Source organism: Gambusia affinis, linkage group LG05 (assembly GCF_019740435.1).
Source record: "Gambusia affinis linkage group LG05, SWU_Gaff_1.0, whole genome shotgun sequence".
Lineage (NCBI taxonomy): Eukaryota > Metazoa > Chordata > Actinopteri > Cyprinodontiformes > Poeciliidae > Gambusia > Gambusia affinis.
The window spans coordinates 7,554,489-7,575,840 of record NC_057872.1 but is presented as its reverse complement, the minus strand read 5'-3'; the positions used below and the strand labels follow the sequence as shown (position 1 = coordinate 7,575,840).

The window sequence follows — 21,352 nt, the reverse complement described above, 5'->3', positions numbered from 1 at the left end:
AAAGTTGGCTGGCAAAAAAAAAAAAAAAAAAAAAAAGCAAACAAAAAACAATGTGTTTTTACAGAGAGTCCCATCTGTATTAAGTACAATGGACAAACAATGTACTGCAAAATTCCTTATTCTGGTCTCAGCTACCTCTCTGTTTGGGCTTAAGCATTAAGAGCCAGAACTGGGTCAAATTTCTCAGTGCGACTTTTCTTCATTCTCCTCTTTCGCGATAAAATGGCCTTTTGGTGTCTTCCTTAAAACCACTAATTGGGTGATTCTGTTGAGTTGGTCAGGTATAATCTGATAGGATTAGCGGCTGCGCTCTTTAAATAGAGTTGCACAGCCAGGGATTAGATAATCACAGGCGGTCGCACTTAAGAGTAACAGCTTTTCATCTATATGATGTGGGAAGTAGACGCAGAAGGTGTCGCTACGATGGGAGACATGCATATGCTACCGTGCCTATTATTTGGAGAAGATAAAAGTGGGATCGTCACAGAATTGCTCAGGATGTAGCACCAATTTGATGTCAGGCATTTATTTATGGATGTGAATGGGTGTGCGTCCTGTGAACGCAATATTTGAAACCACTTCTACTTTATAGAAGTGTCGTTTTCTCAAAGGCAACGTCTTGCGACGGCAGCAAGTATGAGCTACAGGGAGAAACACCCTCGGCTGATGACGCCTCAGCCTTTTACACAAAACAGCTCCATCATAAACGCATAAAGACAATCAAACTTCTCCCGATTGCTTTTAGTCATTTAGAAATCAACAATCCAGCTGAAGATATTGGGCAATCCGAGCGAGTCACCATAAATCAAGCCTGTTACGTGGAACCAAGAGGAAGGCGGGTGATATAAAATCAAAAGATAAATGTTTAAAACAAATGTTTGTTATATTTTTAATCAGGTTTCACCTGAAGGAAGTACCTATGGCTGAGAGCTAGTGATCCGCTGTCTCAATGAACCGTAGAGCGATACGTCCAAGATGTATAAAGCCAAGAAATAACCACACAAGTCCTGGCCAGCTCGTCGCATGGACCATCTGTAATCACTACTTTATACGCAAAAATGCTGGCTTATTCCTGCACCTCACTGCCTCACTTAGAGTCATGTGGGTTAACTTTAACCCATCTCGTCACCTGTGCCGAACGGACGTTAGTTACACCTGTTTCCTTCCACGTCCATCTTGAAGCAAGTCTTTTAAAAAACTTGAAACCTGCTGAGGAGGAGAACCATGCATATGTTAACCTCAACCCAGAAAAGGCTCAACTAAGCCAGACTTCTGTTATATCTAAAGAAACTTGGGTTGCAGTGGGAATCACATTAGACGAAAAAGAAAGGCCACATTAGACAAATATGCTGACGCATGTTTATTTTATGATCTTCTCGCAAGGGTAAGAAAATAATATATTTTGCTGTAGCTCACGTTCTTCCATGATGCAGATCCATCTGCAATCTAACAAATTAAAGTGAAAAATCTTAAGAATGCCATAAAATCAAGCATACCCAACAAAAAATGTGTGTTGCCTGACCTTAAATGAATCTTTAGATTCGACTTCAGCATTTCCATAAATACCGGACGCTAAATTCATTAGTGTAATTAGCTTTGTCTTCTTAGTACTGGAGGTGTGAGAGGTATACACGAGTGGGACTCGCCCTTTTCCCCTCAACTATCTGGATGCAATGCAACAAGAAGGCACTGAGGACAGGAGAATAGCTGAAGGGAGGGTTAGTTGAAGGAGTTCGAGGGGGGTGGGAGGGCTTCCTCATAAAACGTCAAGAGTGTTGCTGCTGAGAGCGGAGGTGGATGTTGGGGCAGTTAGGTTGAGTTTATTGTGATGGAGGGAAGATGATGATGGGGGTTGGGGGCGGGAGGCGTCTTCAGATCCTCCAGTCTTTGGTCTCCTTCCTCCCTAGTTGACTATAAGGCCCCCGAGCAACAGACGGACAGAGAGAAGCAGGTGGGAACTGAGGTGAGCAGCAGACTGCAGCCCAGGAAACACAATCAGGAGGCATTGTCCCAGGTGAAGTACAACAAATCAAGTGTTTCTACCGTACAACAGGCTAACCCAACTGGGTTTAGCTAAGCAATACTCAACTAGAAATAGACAATGGTTTATCTCATTCCAAACACACCGCCTGTATCTTGTTTTCCTGCCTTCATTACCCACCATGGCACAACCTACCAAGTGTAATACAGAATTGTCCTTGACTCTGTGGTCCAAAAGTGAAATAATCGATAAAGTTCGTAAGATTTCTTGTGTTTCTTACTTCAAACTGATGCAATTGGCAAAAGATGCAAAATTCAAGCATGATTTTACACACGCTATGTACAGTCACTTTATGCTAAGAATTATGCATTATGAGGACATTCAAGTTTGAGAGCGAAAACAATTACATGAATCTGTTGTTACCACAACTACCACATGTGAAGTACAATCAGCGATCAGACAGGCATACTGTAAGAAAGGGATCCCTGAACACAAAGAAGAAAGTCCTTTCTTGTACTTTCACAGGAAGTTATCCCCAGGAACGCTGTGCATGATGGACACTGACTGCAACCTGCGCTTGCATTCCCGGATTCCTCCTGCTCGCTGTTGACCTGTGTCTCTGATACACGTGTTTATTTTGGGTGAGTGCTGTAGCCCCTGGGCGAACATCCTCCTCCTCCTCCTCCTGCTCCTCCTCACCTCTGTACTCAGTGACCCCGCAGCCTGCTTGACCCCACAAGAGTGCCTCCAGTTGCTACTTCCCCCAAGACCCGGTTCTCTGCACCTCCAGTCGAGGTGCAGAGAAATGTCAGATAAAAACAAAAAAATATATATTGAAGGGGTTTTTTTCTGCCGGTGGTAAAAACAAATGGTCACTTGGTTCTTTTAAAGAAGGATAACTTTTGGGCAAAGAAAGAAAAATCCCAAAATACCCCAAGTTCCCCTAGAAATGAATCTACTCTTCTAAGATTGATGGGGGGTTTTTCTCCCCCCAAGCAAAATTATTGTACTAAATAATGTAGTTTCATGCTATATTCCTCAATGAAGATTAAAAGAAACACAGCTATTTATCTTTTATAATGATGTGCCATAATCTTTTGACATGATACGTGGATATGCTCCAAATTTCTATCTATATGTGTCTCCATCTTCCCCATCCATGCACACACAACTCCCTAAAACACACAGTGGCAAGGTTAGGCTGACATCAGCGGCTAACGATCAGTTCCTGAATGATTAGCTGCAGTAGCCTGGAGACATTTCCAGCTTGTTTCCCTAAGTTAGTCAGACATGCAACATCACTGGCCTTCAGTCAGGACTAACCACACACACCCTCCACCCTCAATTCGTTCTGATTCGGCACAATTAAGAGTAAGCAGTCATGAATGAGAAGCTTAATTATACATACCGAAATGATGTGAAATAGGGAAGGAGAGAACTTTGTTGGTTTTCAAGTTATTTTTTATAGTAAAATGGAGTCAGAGCAATAGGTCTTTGCGGGACATCGGGCTGCACTGTTTGTGTCTTTGTGGTTGAACGTGTCCGTTTGAGGGGGGAGGTTATATGGCAGGAAGGTATTTGCATCAAAGTGAAACCAAAGTTGGAATGACAGATTCCTTTCAATATGTAACCCTGGACTTCCTCTTTTTTTGATTTCACCCTTTCACCTCCCACTCTCCCCCCACTTTTCATTTTACGTTATTAATATCGACTTCAGTCACACTTCTGTTCCGCCAGGTCTCCAGGATCGCTTATCAAAACTGCAATTTCACAAGATGTCCTACAGTTTTCATCGAAAAATATATATATATATTTATTTATTTTTTTCTTTTCGGAAAATCTGAAAAACAAAAACGTGTGGGCCTTCAGAGGGTGTTAATAAACTGGAACAGAATGCTAAAAAGGAGCCTCTCTGCTTAGGAAACAGATGACCCAACCCCCACTCACCCTTAATGCCCTCTGGGCTGCTGTGAGTTTGGATTAAGTTTGGGTGCCATGTTCCCCTCCCTGCCGAGCCTTACGAGGGCGCACACAGACACCTACGTGCTAAAGTTTGTGCGTGATCTTGGCCTGTCGCACCTGAACGAGGCCGTCAACAAAGCCATCTTGTTTCGACAGAAGAGGAAGAAAGAGCCCAGAGATAAGAAAAGTAGTGGGTTTTTTTCACACGATTAGGCAATAAAAAGATGTGATGTTTTGTTTGTATGCAGCAAAGTATCGTGTCTATATGAGTGTGACGAACTTTATCACGCTACAATACACAGAAAAGCGTGGATGAAGGATGTACCGTATGTTAAGTGATTTGAAAAGTTAAAGGATTATCAAAAGGTGTTAATAAGCCAAAGCTAACAATGTTTTAATAGTTGGCTGTTTTACTGCCAACTATTTAAGGCACGAGTGTGTGCGTGTGCGATGGGTGCCGGCTGTACGTGTGCAAAGCAGCGGATCAATAATGGTAGTCCAACACGGTGACATCTGGGCTGGACAAAGACCGCAGTTCCTTCCCCTTCTCTCTCTCTCCTCTCCTTCCCTCAATCCCCTATCGCAGCCACGTGTTTCTCCAGGGCTATTTCTCCCAGCTAATCTTATTTCTCCCCTTTAATCCTGCAGCAATCACAGCAACAATGCCAAGCGAGGGTTCACGGAAACAGGCCCAAATCTATTAACCGTGATCACCGCGTGTCATACTCTAAACCTGACGAGCACCCCGCTAATGAATCCAGTCCTTTCAGCTTTCGGTTTTCATTGGCTCATCAATAAAACGGAAAATCAACACAAGGGACAACGATGGAAACTGCAGCCAACACGGCTGACCCGAAATGAAACTCTGTTCAATTGATTGAATTTCTGACCGCACAAATAAATAAATAAATAAATACATTTTTAACTCATTCGCTGGTTTAATGCTGCGGAGACTAAAAGTCGTATATTTTTGGGAGTGGGAAGTGATATTTTAGTTTCCAAGCAATGACTGTCTGTTTTGTTGTAATGGTAATTTTTTTTTCCAGGGACAAATTACTTATTACTCTGAATGTGAAAGTATGGGGGAAAAAACCCAAAACTTATTTCAGCCAGCTGACTCACAGTGCACAGCACCAGGTGGGAGAAGGACCCGGGTGGCTCTGTGTTTTCCTCCATACAGCTCTGGACACTGACGTTTGTGGTGGTGTGATGTTGTTAACTGGTTCATATCTGTGCAACATTTTTAAAGGTCTTAGGTTTGGCTCAATCTTCTAAAAGATTTAAAACAACCTGCTGCAAAGCTTATTCTTCTGTCAACCTTCTTGAAGTAAATATGGTGTGATAAACAACAGGGGCAGGTATTTATCATATCGCTTATCGTTTATCGTGATAAATTTCCTATCATGACAAGAGTTTTGATTTATTGCCATCATGTCATTTAAAGAAAAAACTAAACTGTCAGAATAGTTATTGTCACTATAAGAACCAATAAATTTGAAGCTATGATGAAATGCAGTCACTGTGTAAAGTTTAGTGACACAAATCTCACTTCTACATGTGATTGTGATTGCTGTGCCATTCGGTCAAAGCAATAAGGTTTCCTAAAAAATAAGTAATAAATAGTTCTTATTGTCACTTGTATCATCATCGCAATAGAACCACAAAATATCACGATAAAACTTCAAGTCCATATCGCCCATCCCTAATACACAGAATTGAACTTAAAAAGATGTTATTTTAAAAACCATTAATACTTTTGTAACAATGCGAATAATGGGTTTCTTTCCTTCTGTAGCCTTATTATTAGATAATTATTACATTAATTAGTTTAAAACCGAAGACATTGGTTTTTTAGTTTGGTTGAAAACCTAACCCAGCATGCTTGGACAAACCTCTAACCCAGCCCAATCGGGTTAAATCAACCTATGGTTACAGATCGAACACTAACCAAATTTTGACCCATGACCAGGTTAGAAAGTAACTCCAGTTAGTTTGTTTTTAACCAGTCAAGTTATGAAATGATGGAGCTGACATTTTAACTACTATCCGTTACAAGTTGACATCTTATTTAGTAGTACAACAAGTAGAAATATGCGCAAAATTGGCATGCATAGTGATTTTATGGTAATTACTTTAGTTTACTAAAATTTCTCAACTCAAGTTCATATAGTCTACGCCTACTCAAGATACAGGGAATTTGTAGGCAGTCTCAAAATGACTCATGTGAAACTTTGTTGTCAGTAATTCATTGGTGTAACTGAAGCTACGTGTGTTTCAAATAATTTAAAATCATTAAGGTTGGTAGTGTTACAGTTTTGAAGGGCAGATTTTCACTTACTACCAATATGATTGTGGATTGTTTTCAAAGACACACTGTTCTCTCCAATCACTGTGACTAATGTCAGGGCCTGTCCTCTGCGTTATCAGTAACCCTGAAACCAAACAGGAAATTTGAATAGGATCAACTGTAGGCATATAAATAATATGTCTATTGTGTCACTGTTATTTCTGTAGGTAGTTTCTTGAATTTCAGAGGGGGTTTTCCACCACAATGGCAATGAACTTAAGTAAAAAAATTTTAATTAAAATCCACCTTTGTCATAACAACAACATTGGCGATAAGAATATCTCCTGATATCAATTTTGTTTCAAAACAGCAACAACTCTATGTGAGATCACAAAAAAGGCTAAAATGGCCTTTTACCTAAATCCCTGCGACTACAGATCCCCCCAGCCCACCAACTCTACCCCCATTGACCCCTGTCCTATCTTAATCCTCTGATTGCCACATCATATTCTTGGCTCTAATTTAGACGACTATCAGACTTCGCGTCCCAGGGCCCAGACAGTCTCGGCTTGGCTCGTATCAATCCACCTGGATGCAGTAGGTGCAGGTGTGACCCAAATACAGGGATTAAATACCCCAGCAGTTTCCAAAACTTTTTAGCAACAAAATGCATGGTAGTCTAAAACAAAATCTACAGAAGTGCTGTCCCCCTCGAATCCAAATTCCCTCTCATTATCCAAGGTTGGTAAGCAATACGCTTCCCACGGAGGGCTCATTTATAATTTAATCCAGGAGCGTGGTGTTTCAAGGCTAACCCAGAGAGATTGCCCTTTCAGAGTGAAAACCCCCACCATGCAGCAGGGGGAATCAATGCCATCAACCAATGCCAGAACAGGCATGAGACTCTGGATAGAAATGACAGAAATGTCTGGACCATCAGCGAAGAGGTAGTCGTTTGTTTTTTGTTTTTTTCTAGTTTATTTTCATGGTTTGTTTCATCAGAACAAAAAGGAAACAGCTGCTAAAATAGGTTCTCGCACTTGCCATTTCCTGCTTCTGTTCCTAATCCAACCTCAATATGCCACACAAAGTTATTTAAGCCTTTGAACGCAGATACACTTCTCGCGTTCAGGCAGAAAGGACTGACACAACCTCAAGCATAACAAGGCAGAGACAAGAGGGAGAATTCCTGAGCAACATCAGCTGTACCTCGTAGGGAATAACGTGACTCGATGTCTACCCTTTTTCTCACATCCATCAAGTCAAACCTTCTTGCGATCAAATGTTTACAATGAAACCAGCCAGCTCTGGAGTCTCTTCGGAAATTCCTCTTAGTCATTTTGTGCTTTTCAAGTTTTGCTTGTTTTATACCCAACATGATTTGGGTACAGCCTATAATAAATAATAATACATTTGAAAATATGATTAAAAGCAGATTGCGTGTGCAGTTTAGTGATACATAGCACACGTCTTTATGTGACTGGTGTCCTATAGTAACATATTTCATATGGGTGTGTTACTGTGCCATGCAGTCACAGTCATAGAAATATCTAAAAGAGAACCCATAAATATTTCTCATTCTCATTTTTATTATCACAAGTGTGCCACAAAATATCACGATGAAACTTCAAGTTTATATTTCCCACCTCTATTCCTGACAGTAGAAAACAATCAGGCATTACAGCTGGTTACCATGGCGATTGAGCGCAAGCTGATGGATGAACATTATTGCTGACCAAGGACTTGCACTGACTTTTAGGCAATAAAAATGTGTTACTTTTGCCCCCCAAAAAAAGACAAAGCACAGCAGAAATCTAAATGTTAGGGTAGGACATATTAGGCCATCACAAGTAATAACAAGCTTTTTACATTAAACACTGTAATTTGAGCCTTTCGTTGATGATAACTCGAATAAGGGCTTATGAGTAACACAAAATGCTGTTGAAATAACAGCTCTCGCATTATAAAAGCGCAAGTCAAAGGAGAAGAAAAAACCAGCACGCCACTAAATCCCAGTATGAGTAGGTAAAGGTAAATGACTAAGTCCATGGTGAAAAGGCACAGGGCAGTAATGAGTAATGAAAACAGCCGTGTTAGTGCTGCCATTCAGTCGAGGGCCTGGTGCTGTGGAATGTGAGGCACCATTCATTCACATGGGTTAAAAATGCATTTCTGCCACCACAAAGCCCTGCCTTGTCCTCATTGTTTCTCGCCACACCAAGAAAACACTTCCACATTCTGGAAGGACGAGAGAAAAGAAAAAACAAAAATGGAATTGCTAATTTTACACCCACATATAGGGGAACACAAAAAAAGAAGGAGAAGAAAAAACAAAAAGAGGCAAACAAGTGAAGCAAATCTGTGGAGGAGATAAAGAGTCGTGTTAGAGAAGAAAGTTTGATCACGATAAGCACATGGATGAAGAAACAAGCATACAAGCACCACACAGAAGACAAACACTGCTATTGACAAAAGCCCAAATGTATGCAGCAGCTCTCCAGTGTATGAAAAGACAGACAATGGCAGAAGCCGACCAGATAGACAGAAAAGAAGCAGAAAAAGAAAGTGCAATGCACTCGAATCATGTACGTTTTTCTCTTTCTTTTTTCAGATTTACATCCTATTGATCTCACGCTGTGCAAAAGCAGGAACATGAATCACATCTGGATTAGGAAACCTGAAAAACAAGACACTATTACGCATAGCTCAGGTTCCTCTTTTGCTGCCCTTTACAATACCCAACGAGTGGCTCAAAGAGTTTCCATTTACCCAAAAAAAACAAAACAACATTTATCATTTGTGGTGTTAATGGAGAGTAACAGTAGGTGGTGGCTGTAACATAAACAGGTATCACAGCTTTGAAGCAAATCAACAGGTTTTCCAAAAGACTTCCGCAGTCCACGATGATTACATTATTATAATCAGATATAGACATTTTTACATAGAAGTGCATTCTATCTCATGACCTATTTGCATAAAGGCAGCCTCCAAATCATCAACATAAAGGGGAAACATGTCTGAGTGTAACAGATTGTCTGCATTCACCTTTTCCAGAGGAAAAAAGATTCACTCAAAACCAACTTTTTTTTTCTTTTTTCTTTTTTCAATTTTACCCAAAACATTTGCAACTAAACAACTTCATCTTTACATCCAATCAGCCCTTCTTTCCAGCTTGACGGTTATTTTTGAACAAGCTTGTTATGTTACACTTAGAAGATGCTGTAAAAAACCACAGAGTGAGCACGTTGTCAGGCTGAAGAAGAAACGTTTAACATAATGTCTGCAAACTGACAAGGGGGGGAGACAATGTAATCCTGTCTGCAAAACAAGGTGCCGCCTCTTCTCCCTCCCTCACTCACTCCCTCCGCTATCTGTTTCTTTCTCTTTCTAACTGCGACTTAGTGTGACATCACAGCAAAGGGGTGGCGAGGGGGAATATGCTGGGTTGGGTGCATCCATGACGGTATTGTTTAGAAAGTAAATCTCAAAAGAAGGAAGAAGGAAAAAAAAGAGAAACACGCCATCAAGTAGCGAAAAGTTGCAGCTGATGATCTCACGCACGGCATCAGTTTGAGACAGATAATAACTGGAATACAAACGGCAAACACACAGCCCTATTATCACACTGCTCTACAGCTGCGTGTGTGTGTGTGAGTGTGTGTGAGTGTGTGTAAAGTCGACTACTATAGGCTCCTGTTGGAAGTTAAAAGTCCACTACCGACTGATAAGGCGTTTCCTTGTTTTTATTTTCGTGAAAGGGCAAAAAAGAAGTTGCGGGCACACACACATACAAATTCTGTGCGTTCTTTCTCCGCTGGCTGTCTCTTGTGGTAAATACCCTGTAGCCAGTTCCTAATAGAGGAACATTACAAAGGCAATGCCCACAATGTTTCAACAAGTACGTTTTGTTTGCTCTACTTCATTTCTCGTGACTTTTGTCGTAAAGTCACCCCCTTTGTTTCTTCATGGCCTGTTTCTGTTGGTATGACAAGGTTCTTACAAAGTTTTTTATTTTATTTGTTTTTTTAAACCTACTAAGATTATTTAATCATGCCTTTTCCCTTTAGCGAGATGCCAGAAAAAGTGGCGGAGCGACCACATTTCTCTTGTTGTATGGACCCTATAGCAACACAGTCCTTCGCCTCCCCTCCCCTTCTCACTGCAATGATTAATTAATAATTCATTTTAAAGCTTTTTACACGGCTTCCCCAAGTTGGCCTAAGACTGACACGGGCTGATTCGTGGACACACCGAGGTTTAAAAAGAAGGAAAAAAAGAATAAAAACCACAAAAAAAGTTGACCTTGTCAGAATGACTCGAGTTTAAAGAATGGATTAAGACTACATTGCCCTTCCCCCACCTGTTGCTAGGCACTGCCGGTCAGCTGGCTGAGGCTTGACATGTTTTTGGATTTTTTTTTTTTTTTTTTTTTTTTTTATGGCACCACCTATCACTCTTAAAGAGACAGTATCAATTTAGCACTGGAATTCCCAGCACTTTTCCAATTAGTTAATCAAAAATATTTTTTTTTTTAATTTTTTATTGAATAGTTATTTTGTGTTTTATTGGCTATTTTACCCCCAACTCCTCATTTAGCATCATGATACTGTGTTATTTTTATCATGACGACCTCATATCAGCCCATGTCCACATTCCAGTGATTATCAGTTTAGGACTCCAGATGTTTACAGCTGTGATCTGTTGCTTTATAACATCACAGACCCATACTCTGACATCCCTTTAAGTAAAACTATTTATGACGACTGACTTTTCCCCACTAAAACAAGGAGAAAAGAATCTTATCAGTGGAAAAACTCCCCCAAAAAACCTATATCTCTAGTAAAGCACCTAATATATTTTTTTTTTTTTTTTTTTTTTTACTAGTCGAGTTTGCTTAACTTTATGAAAATGTTTAACTTAGTGAAAAGAATCTATACTGCACAAAAGGTTGCACAACGCCACCCTGAAAACAGCCAGCAATAATAAACACACACAGCCACTTCCTTACCAGTTAAAGCAGCACTCGGCTCAAAAAACCTCGCAGGAAAAAACAAACCGGTGCAGTTCTCCAAAACCAAAACTGTACACAGCCTCAGAAGTGAAGATCCAGTAGAGATACACGAACACAGAGACGCAGAGATAGGGAGTCCACTCTATTTGCACACTGACAGCAACAAAAAGAGGAGAGAAAACCCGAACTGAGTTTGTCAAAAAAGAAAATATAAAATTCGGGACAATAAATTGTGATCTCTGGTGAATTCCTATCTCCCGGTGCTGTAGAAGAGCACAGGTTCTTCTCTGTCACTCTCCTCTTTCTGTTTCTCTCTCTCTCTCTGCGTGTTTCTCGTCTCCTATCGTTTCCCTCACGCTGCCTTCAGGGGTAGTCGGAAATGTCCCACCTCAGAACAAACCGACGAACAAAACAAACTAAAAGCCTACAATGGGTTTTTAAACACCTGTTGATTATTATGCGAATTAATAATTATTTTTTAAGTCTTTATTTAATCTAGAATCCTTAATTGTTATTATTTTTTTTAAAACAAAAACGTTTCCCTCTGAAAAATAAGACCACGTCTTTTCTAGTTCAGGCAGACACAACAAGAAGTTCATCTGTTCACTTCTCAAACAAATTTAGCAGTTGTATATTTATCTCCAACTAAGGATGGAAAGGAACTAAAACTTGAAATTGCTCTGTTTCTGATGAAGTGATGGAATGGCGAAGTTTCCGGGAGTACCTGAACCCACCGCGAATGGAAATATGCCCAGTGTGTGTATGTGTGAAACGCTGAGAACAAGACCGAGGGCGAGAGAGAGAAAAAAAAACAACGAGAGAGAAGGAGACAAAGTTTGCCCTCCTGGTGTTAGACCTTGTCACCACACCCCACGCAGTCCCCCAGCTCGGAGCAACGCGAGTTCCTCTCTATCAGTCCTCTTCCTCTATCTCTCTTTGTTGTTTCACTCATGTCTCCTGCGCTTCCTCCTCGAGAGGAGGATCAGCTGGCGCGTGCGAGTGTGCGTGCGCGTCTGCGTAATTATAAAGTGTCCAGAGAAGAAGAGGTTTGACGCTGGACATTTGTCTCCCATGCAGCTCGCGCTCCATCCCCCGTTCCCTGCGTGCTTCAAACAATGCACGCCACACCGCGTGAAATGGAATTTTGGGTAAATAGGCACGGGGACAACATCTGTGACCGGGACTTGTGCATACAAAAAGAAACATGCACGCACCTGTAGGGATGTGTGTGCGTGTCTGTGTATGTGTGTAATGAAAAGCTTAGCAAACATTCGCGCGCATACAGATCGCAACACCACAACCTGCGCGTGGGCGCTATCATCATCATCATCATCATCATTTATCAATAAGAGGGAAAAGTTAGAACATCAACCTCATGTGCACGCGCACACGATCGTCCCACACTTCCACATGTTTCCGCAACCCCCCACACCCTCATACCCCTAACCTCCTCCCTCCACCACCTTCAACACCACCACCATCACATCTCGACGTGCACGCGCACGACTACGCACGCACTCACCCGCGTGCAAGCGCAGAGATTAAAAGAAGAAGAAATGCGACACACCAGAGCTTCCAGCGGTTTCAGATCCTCATATTGGCAAGTCAAAGAAAAGCGACTACTGGCACCTGTGCCCCGTTCAGTGGCAGTTGTGCCACGTCTATTATGTAGGACACGACTTCCTAATATGGATATACCCCCCCCCCCTCTTCTTTTACCCCTCCCTAACGTCCACCTCTCCCTCTGTATGCCTGCTGCTGAGTGAATAAAATAATCGCTTTAAAAAAAGACCAGTTCTCCCCTCCTCTTGGGTGATTCCTATCTTTTTTTTGTACACCATTTATAGCTCTGTAGGTATATCTGCCATCTGTGTGTTTGAGGGGATTACAGAGTTTTTTCCAAAAAGAAAAAAAAGAAAGAAAAAAAATCACTAAGATGAGCTGGTGGAAAGTTTGCTTTACCACAAGGTTGTCAAAGAAGCTTCAGTTCCAACTTTATCCTGACTTTAAAAAGCCTTATTTCATTTATTAAGCATTAATATTGAAGTTGAAAACAAACTCAATAAAGTATGCATAACACACCCTACTTCTGATATGATCATCTTTTTACGTCTCGCTTAATATAACCTATATTATTATTATTATATATATTTTTTTTTAATCAGCCACAACACCTCTAGCTGTAACCTATTTATATATCAAGATCAAACTGTCGCCTTCCACACACACAAACACACGCAGTCTATTGAGGAGGGGAGAGAGGGGGGGAAACACTTCACTGAACTCCGTGCGTGGATCAAAGACGAGGAAAAAGTAAGGTCGGCCTTACCTGCTTTATCCACGAGAGAATTCCAGGCTGACTTCAAGAAGCAGAGACAATCCTAAAGGTGAAAGCATGCTCTTTGCAGTGTATGCTGAAGTGCATGATTGAGTAGGTCGAGTCCATTCCGCCCCCGTGGGGGTGAGAGGGGAGAATAAGAGAAGGGAAGCTAATCCGCATTACATTTTCACACCGGCCGCTGTGTTACGCTCGCGTGGTAAATAAACAAGCAGAAGCGCCGCACGTCAGAAGACGTCACGTAGATTCGGCCGGTTTTGAGAACTCTGACGATTTCCTGGCGCCCCCTTGCATGAGCTCGGTGGCTGCTCCCGCATTAAATGGAACTATCTGCTATTGTCTCATCAGCGAAAAGTTGTTGATACCGCTGGGGGGGGAGAGACTCTGAAAAGTGGCCCAGAACGACGCGACACTGCCAATACACGGATACATTGATGGAGTTATCGGATTTATTTAAACGTGCTGCGCAATTGCAGGTGGAAAATACACTGGGAGTCATTAAATACACCCCTTTGTCAATCGAGAGGCGTTATTTTGACAGCGCGTGAGCAGCCGAACTGCCTATTTGGGTCAAACAATAACGAACTTTTTTCAGCAAAATTCAAAGTAATTCAATCCTTTATCAAATGTCTTTACACATAGGCAAATAAAACAGTAATGAGGTCAGGATGCTTTAGTTACAAGCGAACTTTGGGACTGCCTAGCACTTCAAAATCCTCCGAAGCCATGTTGACATGTGTACCAGTCGTAAACACATACAACTAAATTGAAATCCCAATGAAAAAGAAACAAAAAACAATTTGTTTCAGTAATTAAATTCAAAAAGTGAAACTTACCTACACAGAGCGATAACATTACAAGCTGTTATTTTTAAGGCTATTGTACACAGCTAATAAAAACACAAAAATCCGAATAAATTTTTGATTAATCTTGAATAAATTAAATATCAATTTCTGGTGAAATTGAATGCCAGAATTATAGTTTGTAACATAGAAAGAATCACTTGGAGTTGTATCTGAGCATAATAACAATAAGTTGAGTGGAAGGAAAAAGTGTGAAAAAAAAAAAAAAGATGCACAGGCAACAAGAGTTACCAGTTTATTTTTATAGGTTATAAAAGTTCATATTTACTTGAAAACTGAAATTGGACTTCTTTTTATTACTTGGAAGTCACAACAATAAATAAATAAATAAATCATTGACTTCTTTTTTCGATTAAGTCCTTAAAATAAGTTAACTTTGTGATGATATTCAAATGTTTTGAGATACACCTGTATGTGTGTATAACTTTTGTATTTATCAACATTTCCTTTCACGTCTGCTGGGCGCCTCAAGAAGTTACAGAGTGTGCAAATACCTTAGACCAGTGGTCCCCAACCTTTTTAGTACAGCGGACTGGTCAACCCTTCGTAAATATTCTGCGGACCAGGGGTGAGACGTGGGGGGCTGCGCGTTGTGAGGATCGATACAGTTGTTTCTTACTCATTCTGCTGCATGTTGGCGCGCAAAACTTAACTGACAGCATCCGGTTTAGGATTTTCTAAATAAAAGCTCCTCCAGACTCAATACATAGAATGGACATATTTAATTATTTCTTGCGCGGCCCGGTAGCAATTGGTCCCGGACTGGTACCAGTCTGCGGCCCGGTGGTTGGGGACCACTGCCTTAGACCATCCCAGTTCAAAACAAAAACATCTTTTAGGAAGGCAATGGTTTTTCCATGTTGCTTGTCCACTTTGTCTCCCACATTTTTTCCTCTTACTCAACTTTTCCATGAATAAGCCTAAATAAAGCCCTCTGTGAAGTGCCAGCTTCTCTAGTAATGACCTTTTGTGTCTTTCCCTCCTTGTAACCATGTCAGAGAAAATTCTGCTAGACAAACCTCATAATGTTGCTTTTGATTTTCTTTTGTTTGTCACATTTAGTTGCTTTAAGTCATAAAAACAAAGGGGAAAACTGTGTCCTGTTGTATATCTGCTTAAAATTACTGCTGTTACACAGATGCTTGAGCAGTGCTGCTATCTCACTAAAACATTTGAAACTCATGAGTGTAGATTAATTTTATGCGGAAATACACATGTGCTGTAAATTTACACTTGTAAAGCACAAAAGAAACCATTTTTATCCCTTCTAACCAAAGAATTTGCCAAAACCTTGTTGTTATACAAGGAAATCACAGCTGTCTAGCTTATTAAGAATTGAAAATAAGCCAAGTTTAATCCTTTTGGCCTTGGTTGACAACAATTTTTTGTTTTCATCCAGCAGGTTCTGAATTCTGTTCCACGTACGCAAGATGGAATGTCAAGCAGCAGAAAAATGGCAAAACAAAAAAGTTTTCAGATAATGATCATGTCTACCACGACATAAAGATTAACGGCCGATATAGTTTCAACTGTAAAATCATCACAGTTGAAACTATGATGATTTCAACTGTGATGTTGAAATCACAGCTGATTTTAACATCACAGCCTGAGCTTGCTCACAGCACAACTTAATCTCACTAATCAGGTCATTTCTGACACACCCGGAAACAGTCACCAGACCTTTGTTTACAAAAGCTTCCAATGCAGGACCTGAAAATCAGGAAGACCTAGAAAAATTCACCTTTTGATTAGATTGCAAACATGCGAGCCAGGGTTCCTGCTCGGTTCTAACAATACTGATCACACATATATTGCGATCGCATCAGTTTTATCAGATGGTCAACTGCTCAGATCACATCACCGCCCAGCTGTTTGCAGATTATAAGGATTAAACATCCTGATGATATTCAGATCTTGTTGATGAAACGAGCTCCGGCTCTCTGTGCTCAAAGTTATGTGGAGTCACTGTCACTCGACTTTGTTGTTTTGGGTGCTATGTGGAGGTCAGGGTTGTTTGCTCAGCCCGAGAGCTGTGACAAGGAGCTATGCAGCTGACTGCACATGTACCAGTGACTCAAGACACATGGACGTCTTGTCAGCGACGGGCCCTCAAATTGTAGCGGCAGGGACGCTTCTGTGAGTCCACAGCGCCCAGAGCTTCAGAGGGGCTTCCTGTGCTTTTTCACCCAACACTTACCGTGACCAATGTGACAAAAGGCCACTTTGATTTCTTTTCTAGCTGCACTAATAGTCAAATGTTCAAATCAGTTCAAAAATACTTTATCAATCCTCGAGGGGAAACTTAGTAGCGGTGATGTGGGTGATGTGGGCACCTGCCCAGGGTGGCATGTCATATAGGGCAGCAATAGCTCCCAGAACCTCATTGGTCGTACACATAATTTCATAAATATCTGACTATTGATTCTATTTAGAAATACCTTATATTCATTGTATTTATATTGAATTGTATTGATCGTTTGTATTTGTATTGTTTATTTTTAACTTCATGGCATGCGGTATGTTCATGTTTTGCTATGGATGTTTATAGTAATATTCTAAAAATGAGTGTGTCAGATTTACCCCATCACACATTAGGGGTGTGATGGGGTAAGGGGCTTTCACCATGGGTGATTCACCCGGGGCACCAAACATGCTAGGATCGCCCCTGGTGAATCTAAACGTTGTTGTAAGTCATATTATGCCAGTTTTTTCAAAGAGCTGTAGATGCTGTGTTTAGGAAGGATCTCCTGCACTGTTTTAATATTTTATATTACTCTGACTGAAGACACTCTGTTCTTGTATGTTCATGGTTGTCTGTAGATTTCTTGATTTTATGAAGATTCGTTCTTTGAACCATCATCTCCAGAGGTTCCACTGTCATCTCTAGAAGAGAACCAGCTTTCTTTATCAGGTTGTTGAGCCTTTTTAAGTCCCTTGCTGTGATGCTGCTTCCCCCAACACTCTCTGCAACAGACAGAGGACATCTTGCCGCAAACCTTGAAAACAATCATCTCCTTTGTTTTGTTCACATTCAAGATGAGATGGTTGTTCCCACACCATGAGACAAAGTGGTCCACCAGATGTCTGCACTCAGCTTCTTGACCATCTCTGATACATGCAACGTCCACAGAGTCACCAGACTATTTCTGGAGATGACAGGAGTCTTTTTTTGTACTGGAAGTCTACGGTGTACGGAGTGAAAAGAAATGGTGAGAGCACAGATCCCTGTGGCGCTCCCCTGCTGCTGAATACCTGGTCAGACAAAACCCTTCAGCCTTTTACCTACTAACTAACCAGCAATAAAGTCGATGTAGACAGGCTAAGTAGTAATCCTTGTTTCTACTTTAAGTTTTCTTAAACATCATTTACTTTGTATTGTTTTTATTAATTCATTTATTTGAGTAGAATTTTGTCTGTCCAAATTCAACAGTTAGTCATTAAAGGTCTTATTAGACATCATGAGGTTTCCAATTCCCTTTTAATTTTGAACACAGAATTTAACTGAAAATAAATAACGTCAATAATGTGGCAATGCAAGTTATGGGTGCATATTTCCTCCTGCTTTTTTGTAACCATATGGTAGATGGAATCTATAACCTAACCCTCTTGAGTTGAATTAACTGGCGGAAGAAATGATTGATATTTGAGCCAGGACTACGTTAGCGTTACGTTAACACGGCCTAAATCGTAGTTTTTATAGTCTAAATCATTGTTTTGCAGGTCTAAAAACACATAAACCTTTGATTTCTAAATGTAAAAGAACCACACAAAGAAAAGAAAAAGAAACTGTCTTCGCTGGTATCACTGTAACATGCATGGAAAGAGATCCACCCCCAAACATTGGTAAGATAAAGACTCACATAGGTGATGTATACAGTAGCAGCCTAAACATTCTTTCAGTCTGTCCCTATAATGTGCGCGTGAGTCACTGCTCAGATACTTCCTGTTAAAAGAGAGCCATCTTTCAGTCTCCCTTCCTCTCTATTCTAGCTTCGCCTGGTCTGAGGGAATGTCAAGCCAAACACACGCCAAGGTGTCCTTTCCCCCTGCACCCACCTCCCCCCGTCTCCTCTGTCTCTGTCTCTTTTTCTCTCTGAACCAGAGCCTCTCTGTCGTTTGCTGAGCGCCCTTCAGCCTGCACCCACTCAGCAATTTAAAACACCTCAGTAAACCCTCGCCTCAAAAAAAAAGAAAGAAAAAAAAGGGGAAGGTAGGGTGGTAAGAGAGAGGTGGAGAGGGAAAGGGGGTCTCAAAATCTTTACCCATAGCGCTTGTGGTGCATGCAGATAGACAATAGGATGTGCATTTTTATTTATTTATTTTTTTCCATGCATGCTGTTTTTGCATGCACGGCGCACACGTGCACGTACCTCAGGACAGCTCTTATAATAGCTACCCCGGGTATCAACACACACACACACACACACACACAAAATGTGCAGTTTTCCAGCCGGTGCTTATATCTGCCATCTGTACGCATGTGTGGTAGCTCCCTTTGGTTTACAGTGCCTTGCAGAGCAATCCATACTTCTTGGAATTTCTCACATTTTGACATTTCAAAACCCCAAACATCATTGTGTTTTATTTCAAGAACCCCTCCAAGCCCCCCCAAAAAAAAAACAAAACCAACAAGGTTTGCTTTTGTTTTCAGCCCTTTAAGACAGTATTTTGTGGAGCTGTTTTTAAGTGTTTTCGGAGATGTGTGTATGGGCTATGTCTAAATAAAGACCTGTCTGCAAATTGGCTCAAGCTTTGTCAGGTTCAATGGAAAGTTTAGTTTAGTTTAGTTTGCTAAAGTAAACTAAACTAAAGTAGTTGTGTTTATTTTAGTTCAGAGGCCCATTAGTCTAGCAAAAAAAGAGACGCCACAAAATACCTTAAAACGCACAAATAAAAACAAAAAAACATACAAATTAACCACTTCAACAATTTAAAAAAGTACTGAAAACAAACAGTAACAATTTTCACTACACATGTAAATTCACCCAGCCAGTCAATTTAATATTATTTCATTATAATTTGTAGATATCTTTTAAGGCTCTCATTAAAGCCCATGTGAGAAGCAGTTTTAAAGTTTTGCCAGAGATTCTCAATTTAACTTAATTCAACTGGACTTTTGACTGGGCAGTTCTAACACATGAACACGGTCAATATTCAGTCCATTTGAATATGTAGTCACATGTCAGATTAAAAGTACCTTTTGAAAATAACAATCTTTGAGCAGGTATTTAACCTATCTTTCATTAAGCCCACATTTTTGTTTTTAAAAATATTTTATTTGTCTTGTGTAATATTCTAATTTTAAACGTCACATTTTCATTACCTGTAAGAGGGAAATCATCATAATTAACAGACATGAAGTGGTTCAAACATCAATGTATGTGTAATTAATCTACATAATGTGTTTTGCTTGGTGAAAATGTTCCCGAAATAAATTAACTTTTTAGTAATATTCCAATTTAGTGAATGGGTCTTTATCCTTTGATCTAAACCCTTCCACTATAGCTGTTGTCCTCCTTTAAGGTTAACATCCACCTCGACGTCAAGTCTGTTGCACGTTTTCCTCCAGGGTTGCCCTGAATTGACCTCCACACAGCTTCGCCTCATCTCTGATAAATCTCCCTTTTTGAGAAAAAGTACCCCTGCAGGATGGTGCATGGAGTAACCTTGCAACCTGAAAATATGTGGATGGCATTTTCAGGTTGTTGAGTGTTAATATTTTTCCACCATTCACAGTGTTACAAGGAAATCTGTTGACGTTTGTGGCCGTATTGTGTCAAAAAGTTCAAACGGTGTCAATGCGTATCGGTGGGCTGTTGACCGTAGCATACATGACAAAATGCTAACCACACTCAGGTTCCAGCAAAAGAAGCATCAAAATGACCACGGCATTCACAGCGTTAGCACCCGGCTCATGTCTGCGTTACCCTGGAGATATTCTCGCTCCGTTTTGTGAACCATTTTCTTCTCCGAAGTTGATCCCTCACAGTCTTAAGATGGCACTCCTGCTCCGCGCTAGGATAAGCCGTTATCACCAACCTTCTCCACTGACTGACACCTTCAGCCCCCTTGTGCTCAATTAGCTAGCAGCGCATTAGCGACCGCATCCTAATTGTCAGCTGGCAAAAGGAGCACTAGGGGGAACCCTCAAGGAGATACCTCAGGGAGGTGGGCTGGGGGCAGCGGTGGTGTTGTTGATGGTGTTTGTGGTGAGGTTTGGAGTGTGTGTGTGTGTGCGCGTATGTGTGTGTGAGAGAGAGCGGGGGGGTTCCTTTGTTGCCTCACCAGCCTATGAGCGCACATCTCCGAGCGGCATTGCCATACAACGTGAAATATTCATGGGGATGTATCACATTCCCTAGTTTGCATTAGACAAATACAGTAACAATAACAGCTTTCTTTTTTTGGACTCTGAAGGCGCGTCTTGTTCAGTCCTACGGACAATCACGGTTGACATCAAACGTCCTCCGTTGGCGTGCGTAAAGTCAGAAAATCATGCCACACTCCTTTAGCTTTTTACAACACATCTCTTCTCCCCCTTCCATCCCCCCCAGCAGGACGGAAAATGTTTCCTGAAAGGCCACGCTTTGAATTTAGGAAGACTGTTCTCTTACTTCTTCATTACTGTACTGTAGGAGGAAGTGCTGCTTTTCTCTCTCCCTCTCTCTCTCTCTCTTCTATCTTGTTGACTTGATCTCAAACAGCTTTTTGGATCTCATCTATTTCCTGGTTGCTCTCCTCCCCTCCCTTCCTCTCCCTCTTAGAACATTTCACATCTTTCTCATTTCAAGCCCCCCACCCCGTCCCATCCGTCTGTCTTTCTCCCTTTGCTCTTATAGTCGACCACCTTTCCCTTCTCAACTTATCAAATTCCATAGGGTGGGGAGGGGAAGTGAGGGTGGATCCACCC

The 21,352-nt window shown here is 41.1% G+C and overlaps 1 protein-coding gene across 5 annotated transcripts in view; it reads right to left on the bottom strand.

Moving 5' to 3' along the window:
* Positions 1-13,888, bottom strand: part of LOC122831516 (zinc finger protein 516-like) — a 55,714-nt gene extending 41,826 nt beyond the window's left edge. For 2 of the 5 annotated variants that reach the window (XM_044117763.1, XM_044117759.1), the window contains exon 1: positions 13,571-13,888. The gene's annotated coding sequence lies outside the window, so the exon portion shown is untranslated. Of the gene's footprint in view, positions 1-11,238; positions 12,646-12,763; positions 12,878-13,570 lie in introns of those variants that run through there. The other 3 variants (XM_044117761.1, XM_044117758.1, XM_044117760.1) reach the window with 2 other exon arrangements.
* Positions 13,889-21,352: the final 7,464 nt, after the last annotated feature.